This window comes from Anomaloglossus baeobatrachus, chromosome 3 (genome assembly GCF_048569485.1).
Source record: "Anomaloglossus baeobatrachus isolate aAnoBae1 chromosome 3, aAnoBae1.hap1, whole genome shotgun sequence".
Classification (NCBI taxonomy): domain Eukaryota; kingdom Metazoa; phylum Chordata; class Amphibia; order Anura; family Aromobatidae; genus Anomaloglossus; species Anomaloglossus baeobatrachus.
In genome coordinates, this window is record NC_134355.1 from 95,074,007 (window position 1) to 95,092,535 (window position 18,529).

General features: G+C 48.2%; 1 protein-coding gene across 1 annotated transcript in view; it reads left to right on the forward strand.

Annotated features, from left to right (window-relative positions):
* The first annotated feature begins 212 nt into the window (after nucleotides 1-212).
* LRRN4 (leucine rich repeat neuronal 4) overlaps nucleotides 213-18,529 on the forward strand; it is a 64,819-nt gene continuing 46,502 nt past the window's right edge. Inside the window, exon 1 of the mRNA XM_075338081.1 lies at nucleotides 213-324. The gene's annotated coding sequence lies outside the window, so the exon portion shown is untranslated. The remainder of the gene's footprint in view (nucleotides 325-18,529) is intronic.

The following is an 18,529-nucleotide window of genomic DNA, read 5'->3' on the forward strand; positions in this document are numbered from 1 at the left end:
GTGTACTTTTGTAATCGAGGTCCTTGTCTCATAACTATTAGATTACTGTATCATTAACATCATGTGCTGCATTTTTTTTCTATGAAATAACATGTCATTATTATTTCTACACAATAAGTAATCCAATGTACGGCGTTCATAGTGATTAAAGGAAACAAAGACCTCCCACCGCATACCACAGGCACCAGTGTCTCAACATAGGTGGGAGAGGGAAGGAAACCAAAGACATCGTTCACAAAGCTCTTTTCTTAGATCTTCCTTTCCACAGATTTTACAGAAGTAAAGAAGAGACGTCTTCATCAGGCTAGATTTGCAAATTTAGAGGTATGACCAATGTTATCATTAGTATTGTTAATCAATCTTATTATATTTTGGTAATTTTATTTTCCATTGTTTACAAATATATTGATATAATTATCAAGGACACTATTTTAAAAATGTCTTGCTACATCTTTACGTGAAGTATTTGCTGTTGTTAGAATCTTTGTCCACAGAATCCTTTGATAGTGACTTTGTTGTAATGTACTATTCTAATAGACCTCGATGGATATTTTACAGTATGTGTATATACAACACATTTTGATGTCATAATAACTTGTCGAATGTTCAGAGATGATGCAGCTACATGGATGCCGTAAATCTCTCTTAAGAATTAGTCTGGCACAGAATGCTTCTGTAGGGAGTTATGTCTCTTTAACATTTAAAGCTCCATCTTTTTTTAAAAAAAAGGGTTCTTCAGCAGCTGCAGTGTGTATTATACAGATTCACCAAAAATGAGCAGAGTCACAGAACTATCAATCATAACAAATACCATTTAGTTAATTACATCAAATATATAAATAAAATGAGGGCTCATATAAAAGCTCCTGTAGTTGGAATGTATCAGGACCCAAATTAACAGTAAGTACATACAGGAATGATAATATAATTCCAAACTCTATAAAAGCAACAGAATATGGGTCCATCAGTATATCAACATTAATACTGTTCAACCACAATGGTCGTGGCAGCTCATTGCACAGCCACCATGGTTACTTACCCGTACCAACATGTGCTGTGTTTCCCCGAAAATAAGACAGGGTCTTACAATATATTTTGGTCCAAAAAATGCGCTGGGGCTTATTTTTGGGGTAGGTCTTATTTTTGGGGGAAACACGGTACTAATCTCACCAGATCATATTTACAGGGTTCTTCTCTATATTGTGTCACCACTCCGATGCACGTTTCACGTATCCACTTTCGTAACGGGGAGAGTATTATACAGTTGTGTGTTTACTGCAGCACAACAACATATGAAAAACCTCCTTTTAAAAAAAATAGGAGCACTTCATATGAATCACTAGTCGACAGAAAGCTCACCCTTACCCTTGACAAAGAGGTTATGCAGCAGCTGAGGTGTTTTACCTATACTGCACTATACTGTACCTACTGCTTTAAATTCTAAGGAATATAAGAATACTTTTCTGTGATCTGTATATATACATTTTTATATGGTAACAGAATTGCTTAGTCACTGCAAATATTCCTATAATTCACAGAATCAGTACAAGTCACCTACTAACCCATATATTTTTTCGGGTGCGATCATGCGCACTACTCCTCTCTAAAGCCGGGACGCATACACCCAGCATCAAAGAAGCTAAAAGCTAACAGATACAAAAGTGTGCATGGGCGGTTTTGTATCGTACTGCCATGACGCTGGCTGTTGTAAAGTATGTTATCACACACGCAGGGGCGTGATGACATGCTAAGTGGGCCAACTAGCTAGGGAACTAACGCCCTTGCGACTAGTCCCTGCTCTCATTTGCATCTCATAAACAATCTTTAGAAATACCTTTTTTAAAGATCTCTTTATCTATGCTAGTGTATACAGGTACAGTTAGGCAGGAATTATAGATATGCACCCAGAACTGCTCGTGGTTCTGGGTTTACTGGGGATCTGACAGGTTCACTTTAATGGATTGGTGTCAAACGAAAGATTTAGGCCGGTGTCAGACGTCCGTGTTTCAGGTACGTGTGACATCCGTTTTTAACACGGATGTCACACGTACCCATGTTATTCTATGCTTTACTCACACAGTTGTGTTTTCACACGGACCGTGTGACCCATCATGACCCCACACTCACATACGCAGATATGCCCGTTTATTCTCGCTCAGCACGGGTGTCACACGGACTGCACACTGATGTGATCCGTGTGACATCAGTGTGACATGTATCGGAGAAAACACAAGTCTTTTAAATAAAAACATTTTCTATATTCACCTGTATCCAGTGGTGCTGTCATTGGCTCTGCTGTCTCCTGCTCCTGACCCCTGCTCATTATATTCATTGATTATTCACTGCACTGAAGCAGGAACAGCACTGGGGAGTTCAGCTCCGGGGACCACATCACTAGCGACAGGTGAGTATCCAGGTGTATGTGTTTGTGTGTGTGTGTGTGTGTGTGTGTCTGTGTTCAGTGTATACATGCATGTGCACTATGTGTGTGTATTTGCACTGTGTATCCATGTGTGTCTGCTATGTGTGTATATGTGCCGCCCCGCGACAGCAGACGGGCTGCTCGGATCTGGATCCGCAGTGGCTCGAGGGGTCTCCGGACCTGAGGTGGCATCGTGCGGCCGCCCGAAATGAAAAAGGGGGAAAATATATTTACAAAGGGGGTGAAAGAATTGGATAGTGTTCATGATGCCACCCACGGGTCATGGTAAGGCAGGATACCACGCCTGCTGCGTTAGGGGGAGAGCGCCCGGGAGCGATGGGATGGCAACTTGTGATGTTAACCCCTCCGTGGGCAGGGGAATGGTGTCCCGGGGCTCGGTGATGGTTGGCTGGGGACCCGTCGGGAGTGGAGGGACACAATGTACTCACACAGTCCAGAAATGCTGACACTGACACCGGGTAAACCAAAGTCCTGAATGCCTTGCAACCTTTGGGTGAGCACGCTGGGTCCGTGCCCTTTTGGCGTTGCTGGTTGGTCTGAAGCCTTGTCCCTTGGCACTGTGTTTACATCTGTGTGGATCCCTTTTGCCTGAAACTACTCGGGTCCCGCTCACCTGCATGGCTATCAGGGTGAGCTTGCTCTCAGTGTTCACGCTTGGGATTTTCTGGACGGATTTGGGAAGTCCCTTCCCCCTCGTTGCACTAGTACTCCGATTTTGCAGCGGGTGGAGAACGGTTCGTGAAGATTCCGTCCTCGTCGGGTGAATTACTGGGCTGCATAAAGCTCCTTCCCAGCCTAGGGTCCACGTACCCCGCCATGCCCTAGCTCCTGCCCGGTTGTAGCATCAAGACAGCATCACTGGGTACAGGTGAATATTGAAAATCTTTTTATTTCAGAGACCCGTGTTTTCTCCGGTACGTGTGCAAACACGGATGTCAAACGTATGACACACATATGACCATAACCATGCGTGTGACTTGTACCTGATTACACACAGACATCTGAAACCGGCCTAATAGCAATCCATAGACTCTAATTAAAAAAAAAAAAACTAGATTTAGCTGAAATCAATTATTTGAAATCAGACAAAAAAGTTGTGTCTGCAGAACTTTTTTGCCAACAGACTGATAGCTGCTGGATCTGTTCTAACGGATGATTAGGGGACGTGAACTTAATTGAGGCATCTGAGAAAATGCAGAATAAAACAAAATAAAAGTAAGGAAATACAATATTATTATATAGCAGCATGATTCACTTAGGGTGGATCCGAACTGGGCAATGGAGGCAGTAAGAAATCCTATTGCACCTTATGAGAGTTACAGTCATTTGAATTTTTAGTTCATACATCAATAGTTCGGGTTAAAATAAAAAAGGCTGCTTTCACACTGCGATCCTCTCCCCATTCAGTGGTCCTGTCGGGGCTTCCGTTCAAACCCCCCACTATAGTGGTGCAGACGGAATCACTGTGTGCTCTGTCTTGCACCATTTTCGGGAGTAAACGCCTGTTGGATGCGGACACCCAGATGTAGTAGACTGCGTCTGGGTGTCTGCCTTCAGTAAGCGTTTACTCCCAAAAATTATGCGAGACAGAGCACACAGTGACTCCTTTCTGCAGCATAAGGCTATGTGCGCACATTGCGTTCTGTGCAGTGCGGAAAAGAATGCACCCTCTGGCAGACTGGACAACCACTGCGTGTATAAAAAAAAATGCATCCAAAACGCATGAATTTTGGATGCATTTTCCATGCGTTTTGGATGCATTTTTGACAGTGCGTTCCCCCGGCAATTCACCTCTGCTACATGCTCGCTCACAGCAGACACAGACAGAGCCAGGCAATGAGAATGAACTCGGATGAACTTCACCCGACTTCATTGTCATCCCCCAGCTCTGTCTGTGTGTCGCGTCCTGATTAGCGGTAACCCGTGAAGGACTCACCGGTGACAGCTAATCCCCTGAGTGACTAAAGTGAGCAGCGCGATCAACGGTGCCATCACTCAGGTTATCCGCGGCCACAGCTGGAGTCCTACACCTGAGAGCGGTAGCCGCAAGTAACCTGAGTGACAGCACTGCTGATCACTTCAGTCACTCGGGCGACTTGCTGTCACAGTTGGAGGATCCAGCAGTGGCCGTGGGTAACCTGAGTGACGTCATCGCTGATCGTGCGGCTCCCTTCAGTTGCTGCGTGTAGCTGACAGAGCGGTCGTGGTCTGTGGCCGCTCATGTTGTGGTGCCCCTGACCTGGTCAGGCGCCGAGTACTGCACCCATGCTGGGTCAGTACAAAACAGGTAATCCTGATGGCTGAGTAAGGTGTGAACACACAGGCACCCTTTAACCAGAACACACACACACACATTAGAGGGGACCCCTGGGCAGTCCCAGGGAGGAAGTGTAGCCCTCGCATCTCATTTAGTGTGGTGCTGTAGAGTAGCTGGGAGGAGAGTTGTGCAGTGGCAGTCAGAGGAGTAGGTAGTGAGCAGCCGTGTCTGGAGTGCAGGGCCGAAGGGCGAAGCACTGTCAAACCCTGCATGTGCAGTGGCTGTTGACGGAGGAGAGCATCACCACAAAGGTGCTTTGAAAGACTCTTGAATAGAGGGAGAAGTACGTGTACCGCCCCGCGCTCGGCTGCAGCCGAGCTGCTCGGATCCGGGCTCATTGGTGGGTGGCTCGAGCGCCTCCGGACCCGAGGTCACGTCGCTCTGAAAGGATGCTGGCACTACATAGGGGGTTGGTAGGTAGGTTTACGGCCGGGGCCGTGGTTTGGGTTAAGTTCGTGACGCCACCCACGGGTTGTGGTGAATGTAGACACCACCGCTGCTGTTTACTAGGCCCCCCCGTGGACGGTGTTGTGCAGCCAGGTGTTGACCCGTCCATGGGTAGGGGGTTGATGGTCCCGGGGCCCGGTTGTGAGGGTGTGGACGGATTGGTGTGGTGCGGGGAGGTGCGCGGCCCGAGGGCACAGTTGTACTCACTCTGACAGATACACTGGAGTCTCTGGTAAACCAAAAAGATGGTGGTCGGTGCCCGCACCCGGCTGCATCTGGTCCCCCACCCGGTTTGGTGGTCCTCACCTTTCTCCTGCACCTTGTTTTGTAGCTGTGGACCGCCTGCGCTTCAGCGACGGGAGCCCGCTCCCCGGCTGTGTGTGTGTTGGGATAGCCCATTTGCCTGCAGATGCTGGCCAGTGGGATCTCTCTGCCTTAGCAGTGGCTTTCTATCACCCTTGTTGGGCTGTTGTCTTCAGTCGGGACTTGGTTGGGAAAGGACCTAAAGTCCAGACCTCAATCAGTGAATTAACTTAGTCCGGTAGATTCGGGACCTCGTTTCAGGGTCTGAATACCCCCCTCTGTGCTCCGGTTTCCAGTCGGTTCCCCGATTCGGTACCGGCGGACCACTACCCTGTCCCGGTCCCTTACAGTTCCACCAGGCCGTCTTCCCGGCTCCTGCAGGCGGCGACCACCGTCTGCCTGTTGGCCAAAGGGTGTCCAGGCTATGAGCCAGACCCCTGTCAGATGTTTACTCCTCTCAACTCCTCTCTCTTTCACCTCCAAAACTAATCTCCTCTGTTTTTCCCGCCTCAGGCTATCCAAACTCCTTGGTGGGCGTGGCCAACTGCCTGGCTCTGCCCCCTGGTGTGAACGTCAAGACCAGAGAGGGGTGACCAAGGTTTTTAGGTTGGCTGCTGTTACCTTTTTAGGGGGACGGGTGTTTGTGCAAGGGCCTGTCTGTAACTACCTGGCTAGTGCAGGGCGTCACATATGGAGTTGAGTATGGGAACTCCTGGTAATGAACGCACACACGGGGTATAGGTCCCCAGAGCAGAAATCTATTTAGTGGAGCTGCTTAATCCTGCCGGTGGGGTGGACAAGAAGTCCCACACCAACCATACAGAACCCGCAGCACCAACAGCAATGAGGGGGCCCATAAGGAGTATCGAGCCTGGAGCCATATATCCTTGGTCCACGCTGTCAGCAAACGGGTCAGAAAGGGGAGAACGGCAGCAGCGACTTCCCTGGACGCATCCCACAATACACTTCAAGTCAGCGGTGATCCGAAACAAAGGTGCAGGAAGGCGAGTCAGCAGTCATCCTTAATTCAGCCTGAGGGAAACCTGGTTCCACCTGGTTCATCATAGCATCGCCCGGGTATCTCACATCTACCACCAGAAAAGTGAGTAAAAACCCTGAAAGGCATTACTGTTTGTGTGTGAGTTCTTCTGCGACTTGTGGTACTACACACTTACACTGAGCCCCTGGGGCCAGCCTCACTCTCGGGAGGCCATAACATCAAACTGCATTTACCATTAGCCACAGAAGCTCCCTAAACTGCAGTGACGGTCACCCACTGACCGCAAATACCGAGAGTGGCGTCACGATTCCCTGCCTGTTGTCAGAAGATCCCCAGCACGTGGAGTCCCTGAAGACCCTGAGGCGACCTGAAGGTAATGCAGGGCTTCACACTGTCAGCTTCATGTAGCAGAGCTGGATGCGTCGCGGGACCACGTGTGGATTATGTCGGACCTGGAGGGGTATTTGGGGATTAATAAAGTGGTGAAAGAGGGTGTTTTTTTGTCTTTTATTTAAAAAAAAGGATTTTTTTCAGGTGTATGTGTTTATTTTCTTTAACTTACAGGTTAATCTTGGAAGGTATCTTGGGGAGACGCCTGCCATGATTAACCTAGTGGCAGCTATGGGCTGCCATTAACTAAACTAACTAAAACTAAACTAAATTAATTGCCAGGGCAATTCGGGATGATCCGGGTAGAGCCCCGGGGCTGTCGCATCTAATGGATACGGCAATTCCTGGCGGCCGCTGGCCGATATTGTTAGGATGGTGGGCTCCCCATAATGTGGAGCTCCCCATCCTGAGAATACCAGCATTCAGCCGTGTGATTTTACCCTAGCTGGTATCAAAATTGGGGGGGACCGCACACCGTTTTTTTTTAATTATTTATTTATTTATTTTACTGCACAATATAGACCCACCCACCGGCGGCTGTGATTGGTTGCAGTGAGACAGCTGTCACTCAGCGTGGGGGCGTGTCTGACTGCAACCAATCATAGGCGCCGGTGAGCGGGGAAAGCAGGGAATACGAGATGGAATAATGAGCGGCCGGCATTTTCAAAAGAGGAAAAGCCGCCGGAGCTTTGTGACAGCCGTGCAGCGCCGTGCCAGTGATCGGTGAGTATGAGAGAGGGGGAGAGACCGACCGACGGATAGAGAGAGGGACAGACAGAGCGACCAACTGACAGAAAGAGACCAACATGACAGAGAGAGACTGAAAAGACCTGCATTTTGCTTGTCAAAAAAGCATGCGGAACGCAACAAAAATGCAGTCCAAGTGCATAATGGTTGCGTTTTGACCCACATCATTGATTTCAATGGGTGGAGAACGCAGCTACAACGCACAAAAGAAGTGACATGCTGCTTTTTTTTCCGCAGCAATTTTTGGCATCCAAAACGCTGCGTTTAAAAACGCAGTATGCGCATTGAATTTTTGGACTTCTCATAGACTTTGCTGGGGAAGAACGCATGCAATTTGGCACTGAAACGCTGCAGTTCAAAACTCAGCGTCAACGCAGGAAAAAACGCAACGTGGGCATATAGCCTTATAGTCAGTGGCACATAGATCCAAAACCTGTTTTGCAGGGGGGGGGGGTTCGGATGGAAGCCCTGACAGGACCACTAAATGGGGAGAGGATCGCAAACTGTAATATATCTGTAAGCTCTGTATTAAGTGAAAACAGATTTTCCATTACTAAGCTGGGAAATTACTATTCTGTCTCTTCCTGCTAGCTATGAATCCCAACTGTATGATTGTACTCACACTACCAGCATCCACAGATAGTTTTAACTCAGCCAGAAACGATGACTTGTAGAAAGACCAGGAGAAACGCAATAGTTTTCTTCTAGAATCTTGTATTAAGTACAAAGTAAAGGCAGGTGAAAAAGAATAATTGGACAGGGTTGTAGACATGTGTCTTCAGCAATGGTTCCTCTCTAGACTAAACTGAAGGAGAAGGGAGGAGCATACTATACAGAAGACAACTAAGGGAGGAACATAGGGACAAACTTCATACAGTTTAAATCTACCTAGTAACAATAAGGAATTTCCTGATAGGAGGAAAAATATGCAATGCAAGAAATATAAATAACAGGTTGTTCCCATTCATGGGACACAACACTCCCCATCTGAAATCGTCTGATTTCACAAGTCCTTGTACGACGTAAGGAGTCGATCCTGTCCTTCGATGTCACGAAGCCTGCAACGAGAAAAGAGAGAAACACAAAAATGCAACGGTAATGCACTGAATTCAAGTGCATGCTTGGTCAATGACGCATTGTCCTTGCGTAAAAATTTAAAAGTAGAAAAAATGGAAAATGAATTCAAGTTCAACAAACCCATCTTCAGATTGGGGAAGCCGCAAACATGCCAACTCTTCCTCCAACCCAATAATCCAACGGTAACTTTTTAGTCCAAAGGAAAAGTTCAAGGTTCAATTGGACACGGACAGTTGTGTCTCAGTACAGCAGGGGTAAGGAAAGGTACGCTCCCCGCCGTGGCAGTGTCCAACGACAAAGTTAGTTCATGTAATGTCCTCCTTCGGTAAAAGTAGCACGAGTTCGGTGACTGGACGAAAGAAGATACGGGTTGAACCGCCCTTCGTCACCTTCACTTCTACCTTCCAGGTCTTTCCATCGTCGCTGAGTACAGCCTTGGTGATGAGTTCCATTGGCCACTCATTGCGATGAGCCTCTCTGTCTTTCAGCAAGACGTCTCCTAATTGCAGGTTAGGAGATGACTTCTGCCATTTGTGACGGCTTTGAAGCAGATGCAAATACTCGGTCTTGCACCGATGCCAGAACACATTGGACAAATGTTGTACTTGTTGCCATTGATGTCTAAAAATGTCCTTTTGATTGAAGTCCGCAGGAGGGACTGAAACAGCTCCAATTTTCTGTGTGAGGAGTGTGGCTGGAGTGAGAATCATTGGAGCATCGGGGTCGGATGATACAGGAACCAGAGGTCTGGCATTTATTATAGCGGATACCTCTGCGAGGAAGGTCACCAGCACTTCGTGGGTGGGTGAGAGGAAGTTTGTGATTTAGTAGCATGGAATCAAGGATTCTTCGTGCGATTCCGATCATGCGTTCCCAGGATCCACTCATGTGTGACGAGTGTGGGGGATTGAACACCTAGGTACAGCCGTTGTCAGCCAAGAAGTTGTTTAGCTGCAGTTCCTTAGAAGCCCCTGTGAAATTAGTTCCACAGTCAGACCAGAATTATTTGGCACGTTCTTTGTCGATGACACCAGGATGATTCACGCACATGTGCCAGCCGTGGCACGTTGAAGACTTGTAGAAACAGTGATGTGACTAAGACAAGCTACGGCTCGTACCTCAGATGACCAACTTGAGAAGCGCTAGAAGCGATGAGGTCTCAACTTCTGTTTTGATGTCATTGAAGTGTAGCGAGCGGAGACGAATGTTCTAATTTCCTTGTCGGATTCAGGTTCCACCAGCTCGTACATGTTGTCGACGTAGTTATCGCATGTCCCCTCGTATAGGATACTTAGAGGTGTCAGCCACATGTTTTCGCCGAGTTTGGATGCAGCAGTAAGTCTCGTTCCTCGGTCAGCTGGGTTTTGTTTAGTGGGAATATGGTGCCACTGTTCAACATGATCTCTGTCGAGGATATTTTGCATGAAGACGACAAAGTGTTTCTCCATCTCTGGTTTTCTTTTCAAGGTGTGTTTTAGAGAGGAGAACCTTGCGGTTGCTTGCTGGAAGTTGTTTGGCAACCTTGGCCTTGGAGACCAAAAGGGTAATGGGCTACCCAACTGTTAGAGTCATTTTGAGAGAACTCTTTATCCATAATCTTTATGAATTCCTTGTCTACTCTCGTCAGTGCCAATTTATTGTCTTCGTTTGTAGACTCGAACACTGTTGACCCGAAGTTGTCATCCCAGAGGTGGTGTGCGTCAATGCAGTCGGGCGGCTGCTGTCGCCACCTGGTGTCGCTCAGCCTCTCTTTCACCCAGGAGTGATGCGGACATGGTTGAAAGTGAGTGCTGCGGCCATTTGGGAGGATGTGCGTCTTGTAGGAGGAGATCACGTCGGGACTCTTCATTTTACCTACGCAGACGTTTCCTATTATCACCCAGCCTAAGTCGTAGCGCTGAGCGAATGGCGCGTCGTGTGGCCCGTTGATTTGTTGGCGTACTTTGTGTAGCCGGAGGATGTCCCTTCCAAGCAGAATCCGGATTTTTGCACTATGATCAAGAGCTGGGATCTTGCTGGCGATAGTTCTCAGGTGAGGGTGGTGAAGAGCTGCCTCCGGTGTCGGAATCTCTTCCCGGTTAGCCGGTATCTGGTTGCACTGGACGAGTGTCGGTAGAGGTATCTCTACGGTATTTTCAAGAGATGTTACCACAAGACCACTGGCTCTTCTTCCGCAAGCTTCTGAGATGCCGCTGCAAGTACCTAGTGTGTAAGGGTAGGCATTTCCTTTTAAGCCGAACAAGTCGAAGAGTTCAGACCTGGCGAGTGACCTGCTGCTCTGGTCGTCCAGGATGCTATACACCTTCATGGCCCTTTCTGGGTGACCTTTGGGATATACCCTTACTAGGCATATTTTCGCACATTTTCAGTTACGGTGTGCTTTTTTAAAAACATATATGTAATGTTTAATATTTTTAATAGATACTAATAAAAAATTGAATTTTATGACCTCTTGTTCGGTTCCTTTTTTTTGGTGATTTATATTGAATCCGAATGGTCCTATTGGTCCAATATACCCTCACATGTATTATGATCTTTATACAAGACTTTTGAAACATTAATTATTCTTTGATGTGATATGGGTATCATTCTCTAACTATTGGTGTTTTTTATATTTTCGCACAAGACTTGTCCCAGAGATCTTCTCCGCAGACTTCGGTGCACGAGGAGGATACTGTGAGGTGGTTTGCAGATTGGCCTGTACTCTCCCCGCCATGACTTGTGGTAGGAGAAGGTGTAGATGCAGGATCAGGCTGAGATCGGTGGAGCGCTTGTACGTGATCCGTGCTGTCACACTCCATGCACTTAATTGTAACCTTACAGTCCTTGGCAAGGTGTTCTGTAGAGGCACAACACCTGAAACATACCCCAAACCTTTTCAAGAGTTCCTTTCGTTCTTGAAGGGGTTTCTTCCCGAAGCCAATGCACTTTTTCAGAGAGTGTGGCAGTTTGTGAATAGGACACTGGCGGTTCGGATTTTCCCCCTTCCCGCCTTCATTGCCCTTGTCTGGTGCTGACGGTGTAGGTCAGTCATGGCGAACCTTTTACAGGCCAAGTGCCCAAACTGTAGCCCTAAACCCAATTTTTTTCCAAATTGCCAACCAATCCTATTATGTAAATAATTAATTTAACCCCTTCAGCCCCCGGGCACTTTCCGTTTTTGCGATTTTGTTTTTTGCTCCCCTTCTTCCGAGAGGCGTAACTTTTTTATTTTTGCATCAATCTTGCCATATGAGGGCTTGTTTTTTGCGGGACGAGTTGTGCTTTTAAATGAAACCATAAGTTTTACCATATAGTGTACTGGAAAACGGCAAAAAAATTCCAAGTGCGGAAAAATTGCAAAAAAAGTGTGATTGTACAATAGTTTTTGGGATATTTTATTCACTGTGTTCACTATATGGTAAAACTAAGGTATCTATGTGATGCCTCAGGGCAGTGCGAGTTTGTAGACACCAAACATGTATAGGTTTACTTGTATCTAAGGGGTTAAAAAAAATTCACAAGCTTGTCAAAACAAAGTGGCGCACGTTTTGCGCCATTTTCCAAAACCCGTAGCGTTCTCATTTTTCGGGATCTGAGGCTCAGTGATAGCTTCTTTTTTGCGTCTCGACCTGATGTTTTTAACGGTACCATTTTTGCGCAGATGCTACGTTTGATCGCGTGTTATTGCATTTTGTGCAAAATTTGCGGCGACCAAAAAACGTAATTTTGGCGGTTGGAATTTTTTTGCCGCTACGCCATTTACTGATCAGATTCATTGATTTTATATTTTGATAGATCGGGCATTTCTGAACGCGGCGATACCAAATATGTGTGTATTTTTTGTTTTTTTAACCCTTTAATTTTCAATGGGGTGAAAGGGGGGTGATTTGAACTTTTAGGTTTTTTTATTTTTTTTTAATTTTTTAAAACTTTTTTTTTTTCCTTTTTTTTTATTTTACTAGTCCCCCTAGGGGGCTATAGCGATCAGCAATCCGATCACTCTGCACTATCTGCAGATCTCAGCTACAGAGCTGAGAACTGCAGATTTGCTGCTTTACTTTCAATGCCGGCTGTATTCCGGCATTGAGAGGAAGTGAGTCATGTTAGCTACAGGCGTCATCACATGACCCTGTGCTACCATGGCAACCACCGAAAGTCACATGATCATGTCACGTGACTTCCGGTGGGGGCGGGGTAAGTGACTATCATGGCGGCGCCCATATACATATCGCTGCCAGATTTTGGCAGCGAAATGTAAGGGGTCAATGGCCGCGGGTGGAAGCGATTCCACCCTCGGCTAGCAGGCACACATGTCAGCTATTGATAACAGCTGATATGTGCGCGGATCGCCGCCGCCTGCCGGCGGCAGGGGGCGGGGCTTACCGGCACACGATCCATGACGTACCCAGTACGTCATAGGTCGTTAAGGGGTTAAATCTTACCTTTGCAGTCTTCTCTTCAGCAGGGGGCATCACGCTCATGCATGCTTACCACACATTGAAGCTGAGCCCTTTCCAGACACAGAAGTTGATCTTTCTGGAAAAAATTGCAGCATATTAGACAGAGATTTTAGCCTGGAATGCAATCAGATGTCACCCTGTAATTCACATCTACATTTCAAAGTCTGAACATCTTGAAATCCCATAAAGACGTACGAGTTGCTACCCTCCCCTTTCATTGTGTAGTTATGTCCTCCTTCCTGTGCCACTTCTTGGTAAACATGTCCCCCATCCTAATATATATTTCCTACATTCTGGTATATTTGTCCCCATCATGGCCCCATCCTGGTAAATATACCTCATCCTGGTAAATGTCCTCCATCCTGGTAAATGTACCCCATTCTGGCATGTTCCCCCATGCTGGTAAATGTACCCCATCCTGACATATTGCCCATCCTTGTAAATGTTCCCCCATCCTGGTAAATGTCCACTTTCCTGGCATGTTCCCCTTCCTTGTAAATCTTCACCTTCCTGGTAAATGTACCCTATCGTGGCATGTATGTTTTCCCCATCCTGGAATGCATGTTTCCTCCATCCTGGCATGCATGTTTCCTCCATCCTGGCATGCATGTTTCCTCCATCCTGGCATGCATGTTTCCCCATCCTGGCATGCATGTTTTCCCCATCCTGCCATGCATGTTTCCCCATCCTGCCATGCATGTTTCCTCCATTCTGGCATGTATATTTCCCCATCCTGGCATGCATGTTTTCCCCATCCTGGCATGCATGTTTCCCCATCCTGCCATGCATGTTTCCTCCATCTTGGCATGCATGTTTCCTCCATCCTGGCATGTATGTTTCCTCCATCCTGGCATGCATGCTTCCTCCATCTTGGCATGCATGTTTTCCCCATCCTGGCATGCATGTTTCCCCAACCTGACATGCATGTTTTCCCCATCCTGCCATGCATGTTTCCTCCATCCTGGCATGCATGTTTCCCCATCCTGGCATGCATGTTTTCCCCATCCTGCCATGCATGTTTCCTCCATACTGGCATGTATGTTTTGCCCATCCTGGCATGCATGTTCTCCCCATCCTGCCATGCATGTTTCCTCCATCTTGGCATGTATGTTTTGCCCATCCTGGCATGCATGTTTTGCCCATCCTGGCATGCATGTTCTCCCCATCCTGCCATGCATGTTTCCTCCATCTTGGCATACATGTTTCCTCCATCCTGTCATGCATGTTTCCTCCATCTTGGCATGTATGTTTTCCCCATCCTGGCATGTATGTTTTCCCCATCCTGGCATGCATGTTTTCCCCATCCTGCCATGCATGTTTCCTCCATCTTGGCATGTATATTTTCCCCATCCTGCCATGCATGTTTCCTCCATCTTGGCATGTATGTTTTCCCCATCCTGGCATGTATATTTTCCCCATCCTGGCATGCATTGTTCCCCATCCTGGCATGCAATGTTCCCCATCCTGGCATGCATTGTTCCCCATGCTGGCATGTGTGTCCCCCCCATGCTGGCATGTGCGTTCTCCCCCACCCCATGCTGGCATGTGTTCTCCCCCCCCATGCTGGCATGTGTGTCCCCCCCATGCTGGCATGTGCGTTCTCCCCCACCCCATGCTGGCATGTGTTCTCCCCCCCCCATGCTGGCATGTGCGTTCCCCCCCCCCCCATGCTGGCATGTGCGTTCCCCCCCATGCTGGCATGTGTGTTCTCCCCCCCCATGCTGGCATGTGTTCTTCCCCCATGCTGGCATGTGTGTCCCCCCCATGCTGGCATGTGCGTTCTCCCCCACTCCATGCTGGCATGAGGTCATCCCCCCCCATGCTGGCATGTGCGTTCCCCCCCATGCTGGCATGTGCGTTCCCCCCCCATGCTGGCATGTGCGTCCCCCCCCCCATGCTGGCATGTGTGTTCTCCCCCCCCATGCTGGCATGTGTGTTCTCCCCCCCCACCCCATGCTGGCATATGTGTTCTCTTTCCCCATGCTGGCATGTGTTCTCCCCCCCATGCTGACATGTGTTCCCCCCCCCCCCATGCTGGCATGTGCGTTCCCCCTCCCATGCTGGCATGTGCGTTCTCCCCCACTCCATGCTGGCATGAGGTCATCCCCCCCCATGCTGGCATGTGCGTTCCCCCCCATGCTGGCATGTGCGTTCCCCCCCCATGCTGGCATGTGCGTCCCCCCCCCATGCTGGCATGTGTGTTCTCCCCCCCCATGCTGGCATGTGTGTTCTCCCCCCCCACCCCATGCTGGCATATGTGTTCTCTTTCCCCATGCTGGCATGTGTTCTCCCCCCCATGCTGACATGTGTTCCCCCCCCCCCCATGCTGGCATGTGCGTTCCCCCTCCCATGCTGGTATGTGTGTTTCCCCCCCATGCTGGCATGTGTTCTCCCCCCCCCCATGCTGGCATATGTTCTCCCCCCCATGCGGGCATGTGCGTTCTCCCCCACCCCATGCTGGCATATGTGTTCTCCCCCACCCCATGCTGGCATATGTGTTCCCCCCCCCACCCCATGCTGGCATATGTGTTCTCCCCCCGCACCACCCCATGCTGGCATATGTGTTCTTCCCACTCATGCTGGCATGTGTGTTCTCCCCCACCCCATGCTGGCGCTGGCACTGGCGCCCCCATCCCCACCTTGGCACAGCCGCACACGAGTTATAAAAAAAAAAGCACAACATACAACTCACCTCCCAGCACATGCTCCACCACTGCGCGCCGCTGAGTCCTCAGTTCCCATGCGGCCAGAAGAACTCATTATGCCGCTCTGCTCACTGACGCTCCTCCATCTCCTAGGCAACACACCTGCAGCCTGGGGGAGGAGGAGTGTCAGAGCAAGGAGAAATGTCTCCTCCGCTCCAACACAGCTTTGATCTGCCGGCGCGACCACACCAGCAGATCAAAGCGGCAGGATGAGGACACAGCGCGTGTGCCAGCAGAATGGGCTCTGCGTGCCCCTGGTGGCACGCATGCCATAGGTTCGCCATCACTGCTATATACAGAATCAGTCGCCACATAGCCTCCTATATACAGCCTTAGGCCCACATAGCCTCTTGTTGACAATATTAGCTTTCACATAGCGTCCTGTAAATGTGGCGCCCCTGACCTGGTCAGGCACCACAGAGTACTGCACCCATGCTGGGACAGTGATTCCAGGTAATTCCAAAAGGCCAGAATGAGGTGTGTACACACAGACACATAGCAACCAGGTCTCCCACACCTTTAGAGGGGACCCTTGGGTAGCCTCTGGAAGAGGTGAGCTTTCAATTCTCAGCAAGGGGTGTAGTGGAGGCGCTGGAAGCTAGGTTGCAGTGGCAGTCAGAATAGGAGGAGGAGCAAGCCAGTCTGGAGCAGTGTACAGAAGTTGTTGAAGGAAGCAGACGTATAGCCACGCTAGTCAGACGCTGCAGGTGTGGTAGCTGTTAGCGGGGGAGTACAGTGACCAGAAAGTCAGCCTAAAAGACACCTGAAGAGAGGCAGTCAAGTACGGGGACTGCTGGTGACTCGACACGCACAGGGAACAGGTCCCTAGAGCCAGACATCCATCTACTAATCTGCTAAACCTGCCGGTGAGGGGACTAGAGGTTCCTCACCAAAGATACAGAGTTCGAGCCTCAGCAACAACAGGTGGACCCATAAGGAGATAGGGCCAGAAGCCATCTCATCTAGTCCACGCTGCCGGCAAACGGGCCAGAAAGGGGAGGAAAGGCAGTAGCGACTTCCCTGGATGAATCCCACAATACTGCAAGTCAGGGGTTATCCGAAACAAAAGAAGTGCAAGGAAGACAAGTTAAGAGCTACCCTCAGAACGGCCTGCAGGAATTCCTGGTTCCATCTCACCAACCATCTAAAAGTGAGTAAACAAGTTGAAAGACTATATGGCTTGCGACTGAGTTATTCTGGAACCTGTTGTTCTACTATCACACCCGAGCCCCTGGGGCCAGCCTCACTCTCGGGAGGCCACACCATCCAACTGCAGATTCCATCAGCCCCAGACGCTCGTTAAACTGCAGTGGCGGTCACCCATAACCCTGACCGCAAACCGAGAGTGGCGTCACGACTCAGATGTAAATAACCTGACATACCTGTTGCCAGCGGTAATCAAGTGGAGCCTCTGTGGCGTCCCAGAAGATGGAGCGATGTCCCTGAGGCGACCACTACAGGTGGGCGACACATAAACAGTATTAGCCTCTACATAGCCTCCTATATACCAGCAAGAGGATACCTCCCAATCTCGTGTGGCATCCTCTTGCTGGTTCAAATGTTGTGCGGTTGTTAAAATGGCCAGTGGCTGACGTCAACACGCAGTGCATGGCAATGACATTACTGCCATGTGTCACGCGCAGCCATTTTTCACTTATGCGGACCAGTTTCGGTGGGCTCCCTCTACATTCAGCTTGGGGGCCCACCAAGGGCCTTAGGACCACTGGAGCATCGCCAGTCTGATGCTGGTTAGGACTTATTCATATATCAGTTTTTCACTTATTAGTGCTATCCATGTTTTTCACAGATAGAACTCATACCTATGAAAGTCTATGGAGCTGTTTACGTGTTTGTGATTTTTACACAAAATCGTGGATATATGTCCAATCGTTATTTTATTGTTGACACAAAGTCGGAAATAGAAGCCTATAGGTGCCTGAAAAATCGGTCAGTGCTCAGATGCCACGCAAGTTTTTCATAGACTGTTACATAGAAAAAGATATAGATTCTTTAATTGTTTTTTTTGTTGTTGTTATTGTCATCTGAGTAAAACTGATGAAACATTGACCAAACTCTGATGGTAAAATCTGACACACTGACCTAATTCTGATGATACAGTCATATGAAAAAGTTTGGGAACCCATATTAATGTTAACCTTTTTTCTTTATAACAATTTGGGGTTTTGCAACAGCTATTTCAGTTTCATGTATCTAATAACTGATGGACTGAGTAATATTTCTGGATTGAAATGAGGTTTATTGTACTAACAGAAAATGTCCAATCCGCATTTTATCAAAATTTGACCTGTGCAAAAGTATGGGCACCTTTATCAATTTCTTGATTTGAACACTCCTAACTACTTTTTACTGACTTACTAGAGCACTAAATTGGTTTTGTAACCTCATTGAGCTTTGAACTTCATAGGCAGGTGTATCCAATCATCAGAAAAGGTATTTAAGGTGGCCACTTGCAAGTTGTTCTCCTATTTGAATCTCCTATGAAGAGTGGCATCACGGGCTCCTCAAAATAACTCTCAAATTATCTGAAAACAAAGATCATTCAACATAGTTGTTCAGGGGAAGGATACAAAAAGTTGTCTCAGAGACTTAAACTGTCAGTTTCCACTGTGAGGAACATAGTAAGGATATGGAAGAACA